This window comes from Emys orbicularis, chromosome 6 (genome assembly GCF_028017835.1).
Source record: "Emys orbicularis isolate rEmyOrb1 chromosome 6, rEmyOrb1.hap1, whole genome shotgun sequence".
Lineage (NCBI taxonomy): Eukaryota > Metazoa > Chordata > Testudines > Emydidae > Emys > Emys orbicularis.
In genome coordinates, this window is record NC_088688.1 from 127,561,424 (window position 1) to 127,580,675 (window position 19,252).

Sequence of the window (19,252 nt, forward strand, 5' to 3'; positions counted from 1 at the left end):
CCGCTGGAAAAATGGGACTTCGTTGCTGACCTGATGCAAGTAGTTTGTTAGCCCCAGCCAAATATTAAGGAGCAAGGATTGGCTCTGTAGAAAGGACCCAGGGTGTGAACTGAGCAGCCCACAAGGTGGAATATGGGAAGCAACCAAGTCTGAGGAAAACGCTTAAGCTAAATTCTGTGCATCATTTTAGTTCCTTTTATTTAAACAGCAGACCCAGAAAGGGCCAAGCTATGACCTGCTAAAATCTGTGCAATTTTAAGCATGGTAAAGAAGCCACCTGCTTACACATTCTTGCTACAAAGGAACATATATTGGTAGAATAAAATGATGGAACATTAAAGCAGGGAGAAAAACTGGTTTTACAATGTGTTACATTCAGCTCCCACACTGCAGGTGTCACCAAACTGCTTTTCAGCAAAATGATTGACAGTGGTTCAGAACTACACATTTTAGTTTATTTTGGAATACATTTCATAATCTGAATGAAGTTCTTCAGAGCATGCAAGCTTTCCTATTTGGATACAGCAAGAAGATAGTGTTTAACCTCTACCTTACACTCTTTGCTTTTTTATTCTTTCCCTCTGTTTAATTCAAGTATGTAATTGAACATGATGGGCCAGCAGAAACCAAGCTTTTGAACCAATATGAGGAGTAACTGGACTGAAAAAAGTACATTACCCTCTATTTTAAGCTACTAAAATGCATTTCACCTCTAGCACTGTAAAAACATAGCATGTGACATGAGAAAAAACTTGAAGTACTTCAAATTCTTAAGGCTGAGAAGACAAATGTACAAAAGAAGTGTTGTATGGAATTCTAAGGTTTCATAATTAAATGAAGTAGTGACTAGCTGTTAAGGACGCACCAAAAGCGCATTTACCTTGTGCTATATAACAGATAGGTCAGAACCTAATTCCATAGCATAGATTACTCCTATTTCAATATTCATTTTCTAGCTTAGTTTCCAAGCAACTGAAAGATTTAGCAGTTCATAGATAGTAGGAGTCTCATTAAAAAGATTGTTGCATAGAAGACAGCTGTGTTTACAGAACTGAAAGAGGACAGACTATTTGTGACTTATTCTTAAAATGATGTACAAGAGTTGGTACAAGTAGTAGCTACTGTTAAACCACTAGATAATGGTGATCACAACAGAATTAGGTTACACATCTTTGGGGGGGAAGGGGAAGAATCATACTGTCATGGTGACAACTAAACTTTAGAAAAGGGCATTTTAAAAATGATTAAGCTACCCAAATGAAACTAGTGCAAGTAAACTTACACGTAGCCATACAATAATCAAAGGCACACATATCACTAAACACGGTGGAAACGTAAAAAACAGTTTGGTGAAATGGCAACTTTCAAGAAGTTGATCAAGCCAAATAGGAGTCAGTCAGAAAATGGAAATTCAACACTAGAAGCTCATAGAAAGTATAAATTATAATAGATAACATGTTAGTTAAGAAGGCTAAGATGATATTTGAAGGGCAAACAGCCAAAGGCATAAAAACAAATATGACTAAGTATTTTAGTAGGAATCTAGCCAAAGAACTGATGAGTCCACAGAAACAGCAAGGAGTAAACAGAGTAATTAATAAGGATAAAAATACTGGTGAAGTTTGAGGCAAAAACATTTACCTTCTCTAGAGAATGATGGGGGAATTCTTCACATTGTAAAGATGAGCTACTATCAAAACACTGAAAGATCAACAAGTGGTGCTAGAACAATTTGAGCAGTTAGCTAGCAAAAGGCTACCAGGACCAAGTGTTACACATCTACCAGGTCTGAAAGAGCTAAAGAATGAAGCAGCTGAGATATTAACAAAAATATGCAACCTCATTAACATCAGCTATTATACCAGAAAACCAGAGGGTACCAAAGGGTGTACAGCCATATCTAAAAAAAAGCAGCAGGAGCAAACCTGGGAATGAATTAATAGTTTAACTAACTGTTCTGGTTGCGTCTGATGAAGTGGGTATTCACCCACGAAAGCTTATGCTCCAATATGTCTGTTAGTCTATAAGGTGCCACAGGACTCTTTCTCGCTTTTTACAGATCCAGACTAACACAGCTACCACTTGTTCTGGTAAGGGAAGTCTTAATTAATAAACCCCTGAATGAACAAGAAAGCAGAACAAACTAGCATAGTTTCTTGTAAAGGAAAACTACACATCTCCAATCCATTAAAATTCCTTGAGCATGTTAACAAAACTAGAAAACAACACTGGTTGACAAACTTTCTTAGAACTTTCAAGGAGTCTGGATAACTCACAAAAGAGTACTGTGAAATTAAAAATTGGCTAGAGAATAAAAAGAGTAGACGTGCTTGTTCAATTTTCAACATAGCTAACTGTTAACAGTGGTGTGCCTCAAAGTTCTGTACTACAACCAGTGCCAGATATATTTGTAAATATTTGGACAAGGGGTGAGCAGCAAGTTGTCAAATTATGAAGATCCCAATTACTTAGATTAGTCAAACCTGAGAAGACTGAGGTAGTACAGAGGGAAGGTAGATAAATGGGGACATAATGGTAAATTCAATGTTAATAAATGCATATTAATGCACATTGGAAGGAATAATTCCAACTACTCACATTACTGGGTTCAGTATCACCTTTAAGCACTTAGGCCCAGATTTTTAAAGGTATTTAGGCATTACTCCACTCAGCGTCACACGGCTTGAGTCACTTAGGGGGTGTCTGCACCACAATCAGGAGGCGTGATTGCAGTTTAGGCAGGCATACCCACACTAACCTTAATCTAGCTACTGCTGCTAAAAACAGCAGTGAAAATGCAGCAACACAGATCCCAGCACAGACTAGCAACGCGAGTACTTACCCAGTGTTCTGGGCAGGGTTCTACAGCCCACGTTAAAGCCTGTGATTACAGTATAGACGTACTCTTAGGCACTTAGGCCCTATTTTTTATAACTATTTAGGCATTGCTCAGCTCAGCATCACAACTCCTAACTGACTTAAGAGCCTAAGGATATACTACAAACTGCAGTTGACGCAAGCCACATCAGCATACAGCTACCACAGGTCGGTATCCCAATGTGCCACCTGTCACTGCCCAGCACAAGCAACGCATTGTGGGATAGAAATGGCTTGCCCAGGGATCTCTTGGACCTAGGAGTCGAATTCCCAGCATGCAACTTTCTCAATCCCACAATGCCATCCATATCCCATAATTTTGACACCACTTTTTAAAAAGCCGACAAAGCCACACGGCACTTTTTGGTGCTTGCTATCTGTGACAAGCATGGAGTTTACAGAGTTCTGCACTATTCGCATGAACGTTGCAAATACCGGATGATTCTCCTGCAAGTAGTACTGCAGCAATGAAGGACAGGAGAATTTCTCCAAGGACAGCTTGCTGAGAGACACAGCGAAAGACAATTCAAGGTTGCTGATGGCATTCAAAAAGCAGTTGCGGACTGTGCAGCACTGCTTCTGGGCCTGAGAAACAAGCACTGACTGTATCACAGGTATGGGACAACAAGCAGCAGCAGCGGCTGCAGCACTTTAGGATGCAAAAGGCCACATTCCCAGATCTGTGTGCAGAGCTCGCCCCAGCCCTCCAGCACAGGGACAGCAGAATGAGAGCTGCATTGACAGTGGATGCAATCTCACTCTGGAAACTTGCAACATGGTCAGTGGGAAATCATTTTGAAGCTGGAAAATTCAGTGGAATGTTCTTTGTGCCTAGAGCTTTGGATGCTGTTTGATTTGTGTAGTGCTTGTTGTACATTCATAAATATGACAGGGTTTTTCCTGAAGCTATGAATTGTTTGGTGCTTGGTGTGTATTTATAAGTACTGTATGCTTTGACTAACTTTGCATTCTGCAATATTTGTTGTGAACTACTAAAGATAATAAAATTACCCAAAAATAGAACTTTATAGAATGGGGGGGGAGGGCGGCGGGGGGAATGCAGAAAACCAATCTCCCCTCACCCACCCACCCACACACTGTTAAAGTTTCTAACAAATCAAGGAGATAAAAATTTAAAATTAGAAGAACAAATAATTTTGTCCATTTGAGTGCACAAATGTAGTCTGTTATGGCTACAGATATACTGAGCTGTGTAAACCACAGATTAGCGTATGCAAAGGTGTGGTTTTCCTTGCTGTCCCCCCACGTGGAGTAGGAGGAGTAAGGATGCAGTCTGTGATGACACGTGGTATTTTGGGGGGTGTAGGGAGCAGCGACCATGGAGTTTTCCAAGGACTGCAAAGGGTAGAGTCCAACATTTTTGGACTTGTAGGTCAACTAGGGTCTGCAGGCATTTGAGTATGCAGCCTGAGAAAACCCATTATGTCCAGGTGCATTTCCCTCTTTTTGTCCTGCTAGGATTCCTGGGTCTTTTCCTATCCTCTCTGCCTTTCTCCATGCTGTCAGTCATATTGGCCCTCCAAGCCCTTGTTCACAATCTGATGCAGCACTGGCTTGAAAGATCTCACAGCACACATCCTCCTTAGTCCTCTTCTTTTCATCATGGTCAGCCATTCTGAGTGTGGAAGGGACATCCCTCAAGTCCACCATGCCAGAAGCTGCTGATAAGAACAGAGACTAAATCCAGTGGTGCCAGTCACAATAGAAAGGGAAAGAATTTTCCAAACTCCCTTCCCTTATTCCCATAAATACTTTTTAATAAGAAATTCTTATTGACCTTGCAGCTTCGGAAGGCCTCAGCACAGCATCAATCTCCTGCCCAAGCATGGTGAGCATGGCCCATGAAGGGAGAGAGTGGGAAAATATTTTCTCTTGCATAAAGCTATAACATTTCAGTCCTTATTCCATGGGTAGGAATATAGGACAATGGCACTGAGTATTGGCACTATTTTCCACAGGCAGTGGTTATTTCAGCTGATATCTCACTCCTGAGCACCACAAAGGCACAGCTGTTACTGGCATCCCGAAGCTGCCATGGCCTGTAATGCTTCTTGCCTGTTCAGTCTCAAAACAGATCCTGGCTCATGGCATAGCTGGAGCCTCCACCACATCTCCCCCTCCTCACAGTTCATGCCAGGGGTCTGTGTCTTGGACTCCTCTGAGGTATCCACAATGGTCTATGCAGTGCTGGTGGGGTCTCTACCAAGTATGGTATCCAATTCCTTGTAAAGGCGGCAGGTTTGCAGCACAACACCAGACCTATACTTGCACTCTCAGGCCTGGGGTACCCCTGGAAAAGTTCCTTCACAGTCACCTGATACTGCTGCTGTACTCATTTGCCCGCATCATCTCTGCAATCTGCTCATAGGTCTCCACATTTCTACAGCTGTATTTGCACTGCCTTTTCTCCCCACAGGCCCAGGAGATCCAATACTTCCTGTTTACTCCAGGCAGGGATGCATCTGGTGCATGCAGCCAACATGAGTTGGGCAATTGCACACAACAAGGGTGAGCTGCTAAGTGTGCTCACCACGTTGGGCAACCGGAAGAGGCATTTTAAAAACATTCAGAAGCTTTTAAAGGGGGATGGCTTCCAGCCCCTATGCCCCTGCGCAATGGAGTTTAAAACTGTGACCAGAGTGTTCATACCAGTTAGTAAATATTAACCCTTTTAGTCCTCTTTTCCTTTTTATATCTTAAATTCATTTGCCTATTAATTATTCTTTATGGTATTAGCAAAGAGCATGTTTGACTTTTAAGGCCAAGGTTTTGCTGTTTAATCTGGGAGGGACCTGTAGTCAGGAATTTCATGTGATCAATTATTGGGCTGTACTTTATGATGGCTGGTGTCACCAAGTCTGTGGGGAAAAAATAGATGTGTAGGGGAAAGACCCCCCTCAAACTACAGAAATATGATACAGTAGAACCTCAGAGTTACGAACACCAGAGTTACAACAACAACAAGGCAAATACAGTACAGTACTTTGTTAAATGTAAACTACTAAAAAAATAAAGGGAAAGATTTGACAAGGTTAAAAAAAAAGATTTCACAAGGTAAGGAAACTCTTTGTGCTTATTTCATTTAAATTACGACGGTTAAAAGCATTTTTCTTCTGCATAGTAAAGTTTCAAAGCTGTGCTAAGTCAATGTTTCAGTTGTAAACTTTTGAAAGAACAACCGTAACATTTTAGTGTTCGTAACTCTGAGGTTCTACTGTAAAAACAAGGCTGAGTGATTGATAAGGGGTGCCTAAGATTTAGTTATGTTCTTTGATTGCGGAGGATCTTGTTATTGCAGATGTTTTCTGTAATGGCTAAAATAAGGATCCAATGAAAGATGTTTATGTTAACTCAGTAAGAATTACTGGTTGTCACAGCTATCAGTAATAATGACTTGATTATAAACTCCCTTTATTTTATCAATCATGTAACCCAAAGATAAAGGAAATTCCAGAAGTAATTAGGTAAAAAGAAAACATCAAAATAGGACACAGTGGAAATTAATTGTGGGAAAGCATTTTTCCCTCCAAAAAGGGGTTTCTTTGTCTCAGACCCTATAAAGAGACAGAGGGGTTTTGGAAATTAGATGGGGAGTGCAAAACTGTCAGCACCTCACCAGTTACAGAGGTGAGAGAGACAGAGGCCAGCTCCTTCCCTCACATCCCACGGTAATATATCTATTCTTTCTGTATAATCTGTACTAATCTCTGATTGATAATCTTTGATTACATAATACTAAGATAAATGAAGGGGGGGGGGAGCTCCCTTTTATGGACACCCAGCAAGCCAGTAGCTATAAAATCCCTCTTAATAGCTGTTCTGTAATTGCTCTACCTGTAAAGGGTTAAAAAGTCTCACTGCTATGCACAGGTAAAAGGAAGTGAGTGGGCACCTGGCCAAAAGAGCCAATGGGAAGGCTAGAACTTTGTAAAATTGAAAAAAAAAGACTCCCCTTTTGTCGGTCTCTTCTCCTGGGGAGAGGCAGAGAGGGCAGCAGCTATGCTGTAAGAAGCTTGAGCCAGGTATGAAAAAATCATCTGTATCATACCTACAAACTACTCATTTAAAACCCCAGATATGTAAGTAGATCAGGAAATGTCTAGGAATACGCGATTAGGTTTATCCCTTTTATTTCATTATGGCTTGTGGCTTCCTCTGTGCTAACCCCAGGTGCTTTTGTTTTGCTTGTAACCTTTAAGCTGGATCTCAAGAAAGCTATGCTTGGTGCTTAATCCTTGTAGTTGCTCTTTTAAAATCTAGCAATAGCCTGAGTTCCCAGATGTATTTTCTTTCTTTCTTTTTCTTTTTATCAATAAGATTTACCTTTTTTAAGAACAGAATTGGATTTTTGTGTCTTAAGAGGTTTGGGCATATGTTGATTAATTAGCTGGTGGCAACAGCTGATTTCCTTTTATCCCCCTTCTTCTTCTTTCTCAGCTCTTCCACGGGGGGGGAGGGGGAGAGAGGGCTTGAGGGTACCCCACAGGAAGGAATTCCCAAGTGTGCCTTCCTGGGTTCTCAAAGGGGTTCTGCACTTGGGTGGTGGCAGCATCTACCAAATCCCAGGTCAGAGAACAGCTGTAACCTTGAGAGTTTAATACAAGCCTGGAGTGGCCCCCACCTTCTGCTCTCGAAGTGCCAGAGTGGAGAATTAGCCTTGACAAATACCATTTAAACCTGTTGTTTAGCAATCAAATTATTAAAATCAAACACGCAACAGTGTACACTGTTGCAGAGAATGGGGCACTGTAGGACAGCTTGGAGGGCTGTTAGGGTTGCCAGAGGTCATGCAGTGTCTACACTCGCACTATGTCGACTTCAGTAGGTCGACCATGCCTCTATGCCGTTCGGGAAGGTGGTTTTACTGTGTCACTGTGAAAAGGCACTTACATTGGCCAGGGGACAAATTGAGTGTTAGACCATACATGCAGACACACACATCAACCTAACTTTGTAGTGTAGACCAAGCTTTACGTCCCATTAAGTTTCAGTGAGAATTAGACTCCTAAATGCTTAAGTCATTTTTGAAGAGAAGACTTAGGCCTTGCAATGTTGAGCTGAACAATGCCTAAATAACTTTAAAAATCTGGTTTTTAAGACCTCGGCCTTACTGTGGATGGCTCCACGTCGGCAGTCAAATAAAGGAACAAAGTGTTAGTATACACAGAGAACACTATCATTGATTTATCACCTCAAACACTGTTTTCAGTTATGGTCACACAGTCTCAAAAATATACAGCAGACAGAGGGGTTCTGAGCCAGTTAAAGAATGACTTCTACAAGATTTGCACGAGAAAGGCCAGACACTGTTTCATTTAGAGAGGAAATGAATAAGGAAGACATGAAGAGGTACAGCAATTACTGATATACAGAAAGTAATTTGTATCTTATTCATCCTCCCTCATAATGCAAGAGAAGGTTCAATAATATAAAAACAACAAATATAGGTTCAAATAATATACAAAGGTTCAAATAATATAAAGACAACAAATTTTTAAAAGAACAAAAGGAAATATCTTATAGCAGTCAGTTCCCCAAGTTGATTATGTATTGTGTATAGTATTGAGGGCAGGTGCATGGAATTACTGATACCAACAAAACCATGCGGAATTTTTTCTTGAGAACTATGAAATAGTTGAGTAGAACCCTCTCCCTTGATGCTGAGGTGGCACTTACTATACAGCTCCTCACTCAAGGAGAGTCTCTACTTCCTGCTGGAGGATCTCCTTGGGAGAGTGGTCCCTGAGGATGGGCCTGGAGGGGGTTTTGGAGGAGGCAGAGAATGGCTACACCTCTGAGTTTCTAAGTGGATATTTGGTACCCACTTGTCCTTTGTTATAGCATTCCAGTTGTGGGCAAAGTAAGGTAGATGGATGCCAAAAGAGGAGTTTGGAAACAGATGGTGATGGCGTCACTGTCAGGTTGCATCTCTCAAGTGTCCTGTCAAAGGGAATCTTTAGACGTGAATGAGGTTGGGTGACTGTCATTGAGGTGGATGGAGCTGCACACCTTGGCCCGCACCCTTTGATGCTTGTGTGGCGAATCGGATGGTTGCTGGTGATAGAAAGGCTGGGGAAGAGGCCTTGGCTTATGCATGCTTGTTTGTGTTGCCTTCCTCTTCAGGGCCAGGATATAAATGCCCAGAGACCAGATGGCTCTCCTGGAGACATTTAATGAGTGCAAAGACTGTTTTCTCATTAAAGAGATTGGTTTCATCAACGGGCAAGTCCTCAATGGTGCTGCTCACAGTTCAACAGGCTCTGTGATATGCCCCCAGTTTATCAACGGTCTCTTGGAGGAACCCCTTCACCTCTGCAAGTATCCAAGCAGTGTTTTCAAAACAGAGTAGGATTGATTAGTCAACTGGAACACAGCACTGGAAATCCTTAGGTTAGCACAGAGAAATAAAGGTTAATGCACAATCAAGCCAGATCAATTCACCAGCCAAGCAGTAATGAACTCCATTTTCAGGCTCTGTCTCTGAATTTCTTATTCAGTCCCAGTAGACAGCAGCCTGCTTCTTCCAGAAATCCACCCCCACCTGAAACCTTAGTCCTTTGCTCTCAAGCCGGGGGTCTCTGCTGAGCTTCCTGCTCCTCCCTCTGGGTCCTTGTTTCTTAGGTGTCAATGTTCTAGTGATTGGGGTTTTCCATTGTCTTCTCAGGTTTTCCACTGATATGGGTCTGCTAGTCTTTTTAATGACCCAGTCAGTCTTCTCAGATAGACCTGGGGTTTTTATAACATACTGCTTCCACAAACCCAATCTTCCTACCTCCACAGCATCTTAGCTGTGGGAGATCAGCAAGCAGCAACAATTTCCAAAGGAGGGAGGCTAAGGAGCTGGTAGAGGATTGCTCAACCAATGCAAGCAATCCAATCTAGCTTTGACACTGAAAAGGGAGTGCTGAATAATAGGTATACATTCAACATCATATAGCCATCTCACAATTTCTGAATATTGTAACATTCTAAGACAAGCTATTATAGTGCTCACAAAAAGTATCTGGATCCTTACCTGGACTGAAGTTTAAATGCAGTTATATATTTTCTGTTTATAATAAATAAAAAGTATCCATCCAGAGACTAAGCACCCCGCCAATTATTTAAAATTATGAAGACAAAGCACAATAAAAATAGTTCACACCTACCTAGCAGCAGCAAATCAAATACTAAGGCATCATGTCAGCCTATTTAAGCAATATTTGAACTGACTTTTCTTACCCTTTGGACTTCTCTCTAACTGCAGTGAATACCTAGGAAAATCTTAAAGTTCCTTCGCCAAATCCAAGTATACATTAACAACTCTCTATGATCAATTAATGTAGTGTGGCCACACTAGATACACTGTTGTCTTAGAAGACTGGCAGCATAGGATTCAAATGGAAGTCAAACACTAGCTTTGGCAAGAACTTGAAGTAGGATGAGGATGAAAATTCTGGCTTTTTCAGGGTCTGGACCTGCACTGCAAACATACTAGACTGCATCTGAGATATTTTAATTGTCATGGTGGGAATCTGGATGGGAGAAACATACACCTGCATCCCTACGCCCTGTTTAAGGTGATTTAAGCAATAGTCCACAACAGCAGAGACTCCCAGATAGACCAAACAATATGTAACATTTTGCCAAAGATTTTCATAATCTAGTGACTATTGAAGGTTGGACTTGAAAACTTTTATTCTTATCCTAGCAAAGGAGCAAGTGCCCAAGGTCATGAGAGTTAACATATGTTAGTATTGTAATCTAGGTTTGTGGACCAAAAAAAGATACTCTGGACTCTACGGTAACTCTTTCTAACTCTGATAATCATGAAACCTTTGTAAACTCCAGGATAGACCTGAAATTAATCTGAGTCCAAATTGTTCAAAGAGGGAACAGGAAGCCTGAAACATAGGTCAGCCCTTGGCAAAACTGAGCTCCGGTGAGCCAGTCTTTCAAGTAGGTGGGTTCTTGAAGACCTTGACAATGGAACTTAATAGCAAGTGATGCCAGACTCTTAGTCAACAGCTGGAGAGTCACTACTGACCCAAACAGAAGCAGTTTATACTGGGAATGGTCATTGTTCAATCTGAACTAAAGGTACATACTTGTGGCCACGGTGGAGAAATGTGAAACCTCCCAAAGTTTGAGAGTTCTGAACCAATCCTGACAAACAAGGAAAAGATTATAGCTGTTACTTTGAAAAAAGTTGCTGAGCTCTCACTGCACTAAAATTGGTTGACTCTGCTTTCTTTTTGTGCATAAGGGGGAAGAAACCTATTCTTGTGAAGTTCTCCAAAACCTGGTTCTATTGTTCCGAATTGTAGGAAGAACACTTTCCCTCAGTTTCAGAGTCATCCTTGAAATGGACGGGAAAACAGTAGGGTGAGGAAGCAGCATAGATTTAAATTGGAAGGGATTGGCATCTCTAGCACCTGTAAAACTAAATTTAGAAGTAATAATATACCAAATCTGAAGAGGGAAAGGAAAGCAGTCCCCTAAGAGATGGAACATGGAGGCCAAACTGGAATCAAAGAGCAATACCAAGCTCCCTCTCAACATACCTAAGTTATTGCTTTGATAGAAGCTGTGGCTGGAACCAAGGCAGTTGAAGAGAGTACTGGTGGGGATATGATTTTATTGCTGGATCACTGGGACAGTTTTTTGCTTTTTGCGTCTGATACCCCAAGTAAGCCAGTTGGGGTGACTAACAAGGGTATTTGGTGTACAGTCCGACCCTAAAGGAAGAAAATCTTTAATTGGGGGGATAGGCTGGGTGTTAAGCTACAGTCCTAGTCACCTTGTGGTTTCCCAGAGCATTGTTCTGTCAACAGTAAAGAAGTCAAGATCATCAAACAGAAGGTTAAGCAGTTTATTCTGAACTTCTTATAGTAAACTGAAGATTTTAAGTGGTGACAGTGATGAGACAGTCTTTCTGGTGAGATCAAAAGCCCCCTGTTCAAATATGCGAAGAGACTCCAGCGCTGAAAATATAATTTTATTTTTCAGCCTGGACTATAGAAGTACTGCCCAGAGATTTTGAGGACCCATTTTGGTCTAATGGAAGTTGTTTGGAGCCTCTTCATATTTTCTGGGACTTGAGTAGAGGACAAGCAAATGGACATCCCTTGAAGGAATGGCCTTGTCCCCAGTGGTGTACGTGCTAGTCAGGAATATTTCTGGCTACATGAGGCATACCTCTTAAAACTGCATTTCTTTTCAGAGTCTGCCATCCAGAGACCTGAAAAGAGAGAAAAATAATCTGAAAGTTAAACACGAGAGCGGCCAGAAATCCAACCACCACTAATAAAAAGATTTAACCGACCAATTTACCTAATACTAATCTAAATTTGCTAGTCTAACATTCAGCAGCAAAATGTGTTCCTTTTTTTCTCTACAAAAAGTAAGGAAAAACCCTGCCATAGCTAGTAGAAAAAGGAATTCCTGGAAGCTCTCATTTGATGTCTCTTAACATGGCTCATCATATCATGGGAAATTACTTAAAACTCAAGTGTTTCTGTCACCACGTGGTGGCAAGGAAGAACGATATCCATTTATCTGCACAAATAAGACAAAGAGAAAAAACTCAGCAGGACCACAAATTACATGCTTAATTTAATAGACCAATCATTTCCCATCTGAGGTCAAAAGATTTTGGACGGGAGCCAGTTTAACCACCTCCAAAGTGAATTTCAGTATTTCAGTTTTCAAGCTTATTTTTAAAAGCTTAGGCTCTGTCTACACTACAGATCTTAAAGCAGCTATGCCGCTGTAAGGTCTCCCGTATAGCTGCTGTATGCTGACAGGACAGAGCTTTCCTGTTAGCATAAGTAAACCATCCCCAATGAGCGGCGGTAGCTATGTCGGCGGGAGAGCATCTCCCGCCAACGTAACGCTGTCCACACCGGCGCTTCTGTCAGTAAAACGTATGTTGGTCAAGGGTGTGTTTTTTCACACCCGACTGACAGAAGTGCTAGTGTAGATATAGCCTTATCTGCTATCTATTTCTATTAGATAGCTTCATTTTGGAAATATTTGTGCAAACTCCCTATTTCATTTATACACACACACTACTGATCACTTTTACAATGTAAGTGTCATAAAAGGAAATTGTTGTTTCCATTATTTTCAGCAAGGGGATAAAGTCATCTCATGTTAATGGTTTTAGTTTGACAAAAGAAGCAAATTTTTTATTACGCTAACTTCACACAGGAACTACTCAGGAATTATAAAGACAAACAATGAGAACTCCCTCTTCAGTCTCTTTCCTTAGGCTATGTCTACACTTAAAATGCTACGGTGTGCTGCTGCTTAGCACTTCAGTGTGGACACTTACTATAGCAACAGGAGGGGTTCTCCCATTGCTCTAGTAAATCCACCTCCCTGAGAAGCATGGAGCTAGATTAACAGAAGAATTCTTCTGTTGAGCTAGTGCTGTCTACACAGAGACTTGGGTTGGCTAAGCTACGTTGCTCAGGGGTGTGGATTTTTCACACCCTGAGCGACGAAGCTGGGTCGATCTAATTTTTTAGTGTAGACCAGCCCTTAGAAACTGAAGAAATAGCAAACAGTAAGATACAATTCACAACCACCCTTGTATTAGACCAGAATTGTGATACAATGCAACAGAAAAATCTACCGGCAACCCCTGTGGGAGCATTTCTGCTGACTGCATTCAGAGAGGAATTCACCATTGCTGTACTAAAAGCAGCTTAGATTCTTTGGAGTGACATGAGATGTCCCTGTGCTGAAATCGACAACTCGGGGTTTTAAACTGAGGGAGTTCCTGGACACATCTGTATAGAAGAGTAGGTACCCAAGAGCAGGATTCTAACAGGTATCATTTGATACCCCAGCAAAAAAAAACCAAAACCACCAACATTAATGCTGGCAATAACATTACAATATTGTGACTATAAAAATTGAGTCAGTTTTACAAATAGAGCATTTTCAAAGTGTTGTGTGTGTCTTAAGAATACACCACTTATCTCTTTGCAACCCAAGCCTAACAAGCAAAGATTAATTCAGGTGTCTGTAAGGGATCACTAACCTTCTCGCCCTTATTGCTTCCCGGCTGCCTGGAGTGGACGTAGAGCACCCCTGTGGTACTCACCTCTCACCTGACCCAGGGGAGAAGGGTGTGTGACTTTCCTATATTGTGTTTTTGGGTTTTGTTTTTGTTTGTTTTGATGGGTGGCACATTCCAGTTCTCTGCTATTGAGGCAAAGTCAGGATTGATCATAAGCATGCCTTTGAACTTTCCAATACACATGTATCTGACAGGGCTCAGGTTGGAATGTGCACCTACGTGATGTGAAAGTGAGAGAGTGCATATACACACCCTGGGGAAAGCTGATAGCTGCTCATCAGTGTGAATGCATTTCTCAGCAGCTCTCCCTGTTGCTGCCTGCTCTTTCACTAGTAGCAGCATATCCATTATTCGTATTGTTAAATATTTAGGCGATGATAGTGTCCAGAGACATCCTGAAGGATCAGGTGCCCTCATTATGCTCAATGCTATACGAGAGAATAGAATACCCTATGACTGGGACTAATCTTCATGATCAAAGCATTTAACAGGGTCTGGTGGCGTAGGACCTTCCTGCTCTGGGCATGACTCGTCAGTGACGTGCCTGGTCTATGCTTAAAACTTATACTGCCATAGCAATGTCAGTTAGGGTGCAATATTTTTACCAACACAGCTACGCTAGTATAAGCCCTAGCATAGATATGCTTTTATGGCTGGTATAAAGTACTTTTGCTGGTATGTCTTATGTTTCTCATTGAACTGTTGTAAGCCAAGACAGCAGAAGCAATTTTATGCCAGTATAAGCTGCAGCTACACTAGGAGGGTTTGCCAGTACAGTTATACTGGTATAGCACTACCAGCAAAACGTTTCTAGTGTAGACAAGGCTGTGGGGAGAGAAGAGTGAAATTGATCACTATTAAGACTGGCTGCTGGTGACCAGGCAAGTGTGTTTTTGAACATGTTCAATAACTTAAAATACGAACTTTGTGACTTGGTCCTAAAAATTTAAGTCAAACAAAATCCATATTAGTAGAGTCAAAGCCTTCTCAGGGGCTGGCACAGGATTGGGCTGAATTCCCACAGGAACTATGAACCACCACAAAAATCATCACCTCACTTTCCACATGCTAAGCATACTCTGACCTTGCTTTTACCAATATAAATACAGTGCACTATACAGAGGTTTTTTTAATAAACCAACACCAACAAAACTAGTTTGTACACAAACTCTCCTCCTGGGGAGAGGGTAAAGGGAAAAGAGTGAACCACATGTGACTGATGTTTCGTCACGCTGCTCAGTGAACTACTGGAAGGTGTTCAGATATTACAGTGATGAGAGATTACAGTGTCAAAACTTATAGAATAAAGTATGTATGCTCTATTTCACAATGGTTGGCATTAAAAGAAAGTGAAAATTCCAGCTTCAAGAACAAACATCACATTACACATTTCCATGAGTCAACCAGACATCTTGGAAAGTGTGGAGGGTTCGAATCAGGAGACTAAATCCTGCCTAACACACACTTATCTGACCTGTAGCCCTATCTGACATCCTGTTTCTGCTTGGCTGCACTGATCAGATGAACCGAAGTGGCCAAACCTAGGTCAAGGTTAATTAAGCTTTAGAAATAGACATTGCCTGCCCTGGCGACCAGCTTTATTACTCCTATTGGCTACCAACAGTTTTCAGTCCAAAAAAAAGCTCTCTTCAGACTTTACAGCTCTTTTCATCCGATTCAATAATTACCAGCTCATGCTAGCTAGACAGGAGATGCCTGCAAAATTCTGATTCCAGTAAGAAGAGGCTATCCTGAATCCTTTTTCACTATAAACATACATATCAGTTTAACTGAAGTGTAATATCACTGCTCAAGAGGTCATAATCAATACTTAAAGCATGATGTAATTGGAGGGCAGTATTGCATTGTCATGAGGTCATAGACGTGAAGTATGAAAACCAAGAACCTTAACCGCATTTCAATCAACAGGACTGCAGTATACAAGTGAACAAGACAATGACATCATGATTGACCAAGTTAAACCACCACAATACCACCACTCACTATTTTTCAGTCTTGAAATCAAAGTTTAAATCAAAATGGTATGTCCTGTTTTACCAACACTCTTTAAAAAGCCCCACATAGCACACACGCATACCCCTTGATGTGTTGGAGACATTTTCATAGTATTTATATCTATTTTGCATAATTTTCTTCCTTTGGACACTGTCATTTATGGTTAAAAAAAAAAGATTTAAACCCAGATTGTAAAGGATGAACGAAACAGGTTGTGCATCATCAGGTCAAGTCATGCTCCACTTCCTCACCACTGAAGGAATTTCATATGGCAGTCTCACACCCAGCTGTTACAGGCCAAAAATCAAGGAGCAATTTAATGAATTACACTGCGACCAGATAAATGCTAATACTTGGCACCTCTGCAAAACCTTTCCATCCAAGTATATCAACATGCGTTGCAATCACCAGTTAACCTTCAATACACCTGGGGATACTATCCCCTATTTTGTTGATCATCACTTTCTATACAGCAGGGTGGACCGATTTTAATCAAAGTGATTTAAATCACTTATTTTAAATCAAGATTTAAATCACTGGGCAGGAAACCTTAATTTAAATAATCAATTTTAATGATGTTTGTATTTATACTGTTTAGTTATTTTCTTAAAGGTTGAATTCATTGGTGGTAACATTAAAACGTGATTTGTAACTAAACGTGATGCTTCTTTTTGCCAACGAGGAGGACACACTATATCTATAAATGTTTATTTAAGCAGTTATATAGCTTAATTTACATTCATTCAGATTCTTAATACAACATTTTTTTATTATGTTAGAAAATTGTGAATGACATTTTTTTCCTAAATGGGTTTTTTGTGTGTGTTTCTGTGATTTCTGTCAAGTTCTAGTTGGATGGAAATTTTTCAAATTCAATTAAAATACATAAAAAAGCATTTTTAATTAAATAAAACTATGTTAAATGTATTGGATATACAAGACAAGTTTAGCAAGACATGTTTTGCATTTAAAACTAACTGATTGGTTAGACAACGGATTGTTTCTGGTCACCATGTCCTTCAAGATTTTAAAACTAGTAGATCTCTGTGACATTCTATATCTTGGGGGAGCACCCTGTAACCCCCATATTCCTCATTTATATATAATTGTGATCTTGCATATATAGCAGACCATGTAAGGTATTAGGGGAAAGGTTATGATCTGGTGAAAGTCACTGTTCTATCTAAATATGTATATTATTAGTGCATACGAAGTTATGAGATTGTGGTGTTTGGTTGTCAGTAAAACATGCTGTAAATTGGGGAATTGGCCAGATATTAGCTCCCCAGAGACAACAGCAAGGAAAGTAACCAATGCCCGGGCGGGTGTGAAACAACCAACAACAGCCATTGTCCAACAAGGAAGTTACAATTAATGACTTACCTGCGTAACAAGGCCACACCAAGGGAATTGCTCAACCTTGCCTGGGGACTAAGCAATGCCCATCAGACATGCCTGGACTTGTGTCCTCCAAGCCCATGGACGAAGGGTATGAAACAGAACACAGGGTCACATGCTTGGCCTTTTCTTCCTCTCCCACCTATGCTGCAAGCAACAAGGACACTCAGAAGACTGAAGGCTCCAACAGAGGAGGTTGGCCCAGGTTTCAAGAGAGAAACCTGTGTATTATGAACTGCAATATCCAGTGGAGTGAGAAAAACTGCTTAATCTAGATGTTGCCCAGTCTTATAGGTTAAGAGTTTAGACTGTGTGCTTATATTTTATTTTATTTTGGTAACCACTCTGACTTTTTGCCTATCACTTCTAATCCCTTAAAAACTATCTTTTGTAGTCAATAAATTTGTTTAACTGTTTATCTTTACCAGCGAGTTTGCCTGAAGTGTTGGTAAATGTGCTCAGGTTTACAAAGGCTGCTGTATGTCCACTTTCCACTGATGAAGTGGTGAACCAATTAATAAACTTACATTGCTCAAGAAAGGGTCTCAAGCAGTGCAAGATGGTATATTCCTGAGGTACAAGGCTGGGAAGGATCTGGCTGGTGCCTTGCTCTGTGTGATTCATAGAACTGGAAGGGACCTCGAGAGGTCATCTAGTCCAGTCCCCTGCACTCAAGGCAGGACTAAGTATCTTCTAGACCATCCCTGACAGGTGTTTGTCATGAGTGCTCTGGGAGCATTTACACAATCTAGCTGGGTGTAGGGCTCCACATGCGGTTGTACTGAGTGATAACAGCACCTGAAGGAGTTTGCTGCTTGTCACTAGCAAAGCATTGTGAGAGACAGCCCAGGCTGGAGAGTTAAGGGGGCACAGCAGTCCCACAGTCCCAGGCTGCACCCTGGGAATCCCGTCACAATCTCATCCTCTCACCCCTAATTTTTATTCATGCTTTCCTGCTTTAATTCCCAATTGGTTTCTTATCTTTGAATGATATAGCCACTGAATTTAACTAGCTGAATAAAATGAAATGAAGAACGTATCCTCTGTGCACCTGGAGAACAGGCTACTGCTGTCAAAAGCTAGGTTGCCATTTCAACCAGCTCTGGCTTTAGGAGCTTAGCCAGTGGCTTCAACTAGTCCAGTGGTCTGACTGGACCACTTTTTTAAAAAAAAGTGATAGCAAATATGTACTGCTTAATATTATTTAATTTAAATTATTTTAATAGACTAAGTTTAGGCCTGAACATAAGTTGTCCATTTCAAGATTAATTTTAAATATTTTAAAGAGATCTCTAATTTAAAATTTAAAAAATCTCATTTAAATAAAAATATTTTTTTTTAAGAAAGTAATTGCTTTTATTCCACACTGCTACAGGTGTCTAAAGTAATGTGGAGAACAAAAGGACAGTCTATTAGATACAACGTAAGAGACTGAAGGAAGAAAGGAGATGGGAAAGCAGAAGTTTATGAGGTGCTTTGGTTTAAAAACAAGTTGTTTGTTTTCAGGAAGTTTTGTATTGTTGGTTTTAATTGTTTTGGCCACAAACCTGCTAAACAATTTGCCAACCATTTAATAGAGAATAAGGAGTTCAAATATGACTCTAGCTATAGATTTTTGATATAGCTATAGATATTTACCAAGTGTAAGAGTAAAAAAGTTTTTCATGAAATGTTTTACAGTCCTAATAGAAAAAGGTTAACAAATTTCTTCCTGCAACGTTTGCGACTTAAATAATGAAAGCATTGTGCTTCCAAGAGTAAAACTAACTAGAAACAAGTGAATAATTTTATTTGTTCATGTGGAACGAAATGCAAGATGTACATTCACTTAAATAGCAAAAAGTGAATTTGATATTTAAAATTCTGTTTTAG

General features: G+C 40.5%; 1 protein-coding gene across 1 annotated transcript in view; it reads right to left on the reverse strand.

Moving 5' to 3' along the window:
• PCGF3 (polycomb group ring finger 3) overlaps nt 1–19,252 on the reverse strand; it is a 76,630-nt gene that overhangs the window by 22,941 nt on the left and 34,437 nt on the right. The window contains exon 4 of the mRNA XM_065406773.1: nt 12,076–12,118. The gene's annotated coding sequence lies outside the window, so the exon portion shown is untranslated. The remainder of the gene's footprint in view (nt 1–12,075; nt 12,119–19,252) is intronic.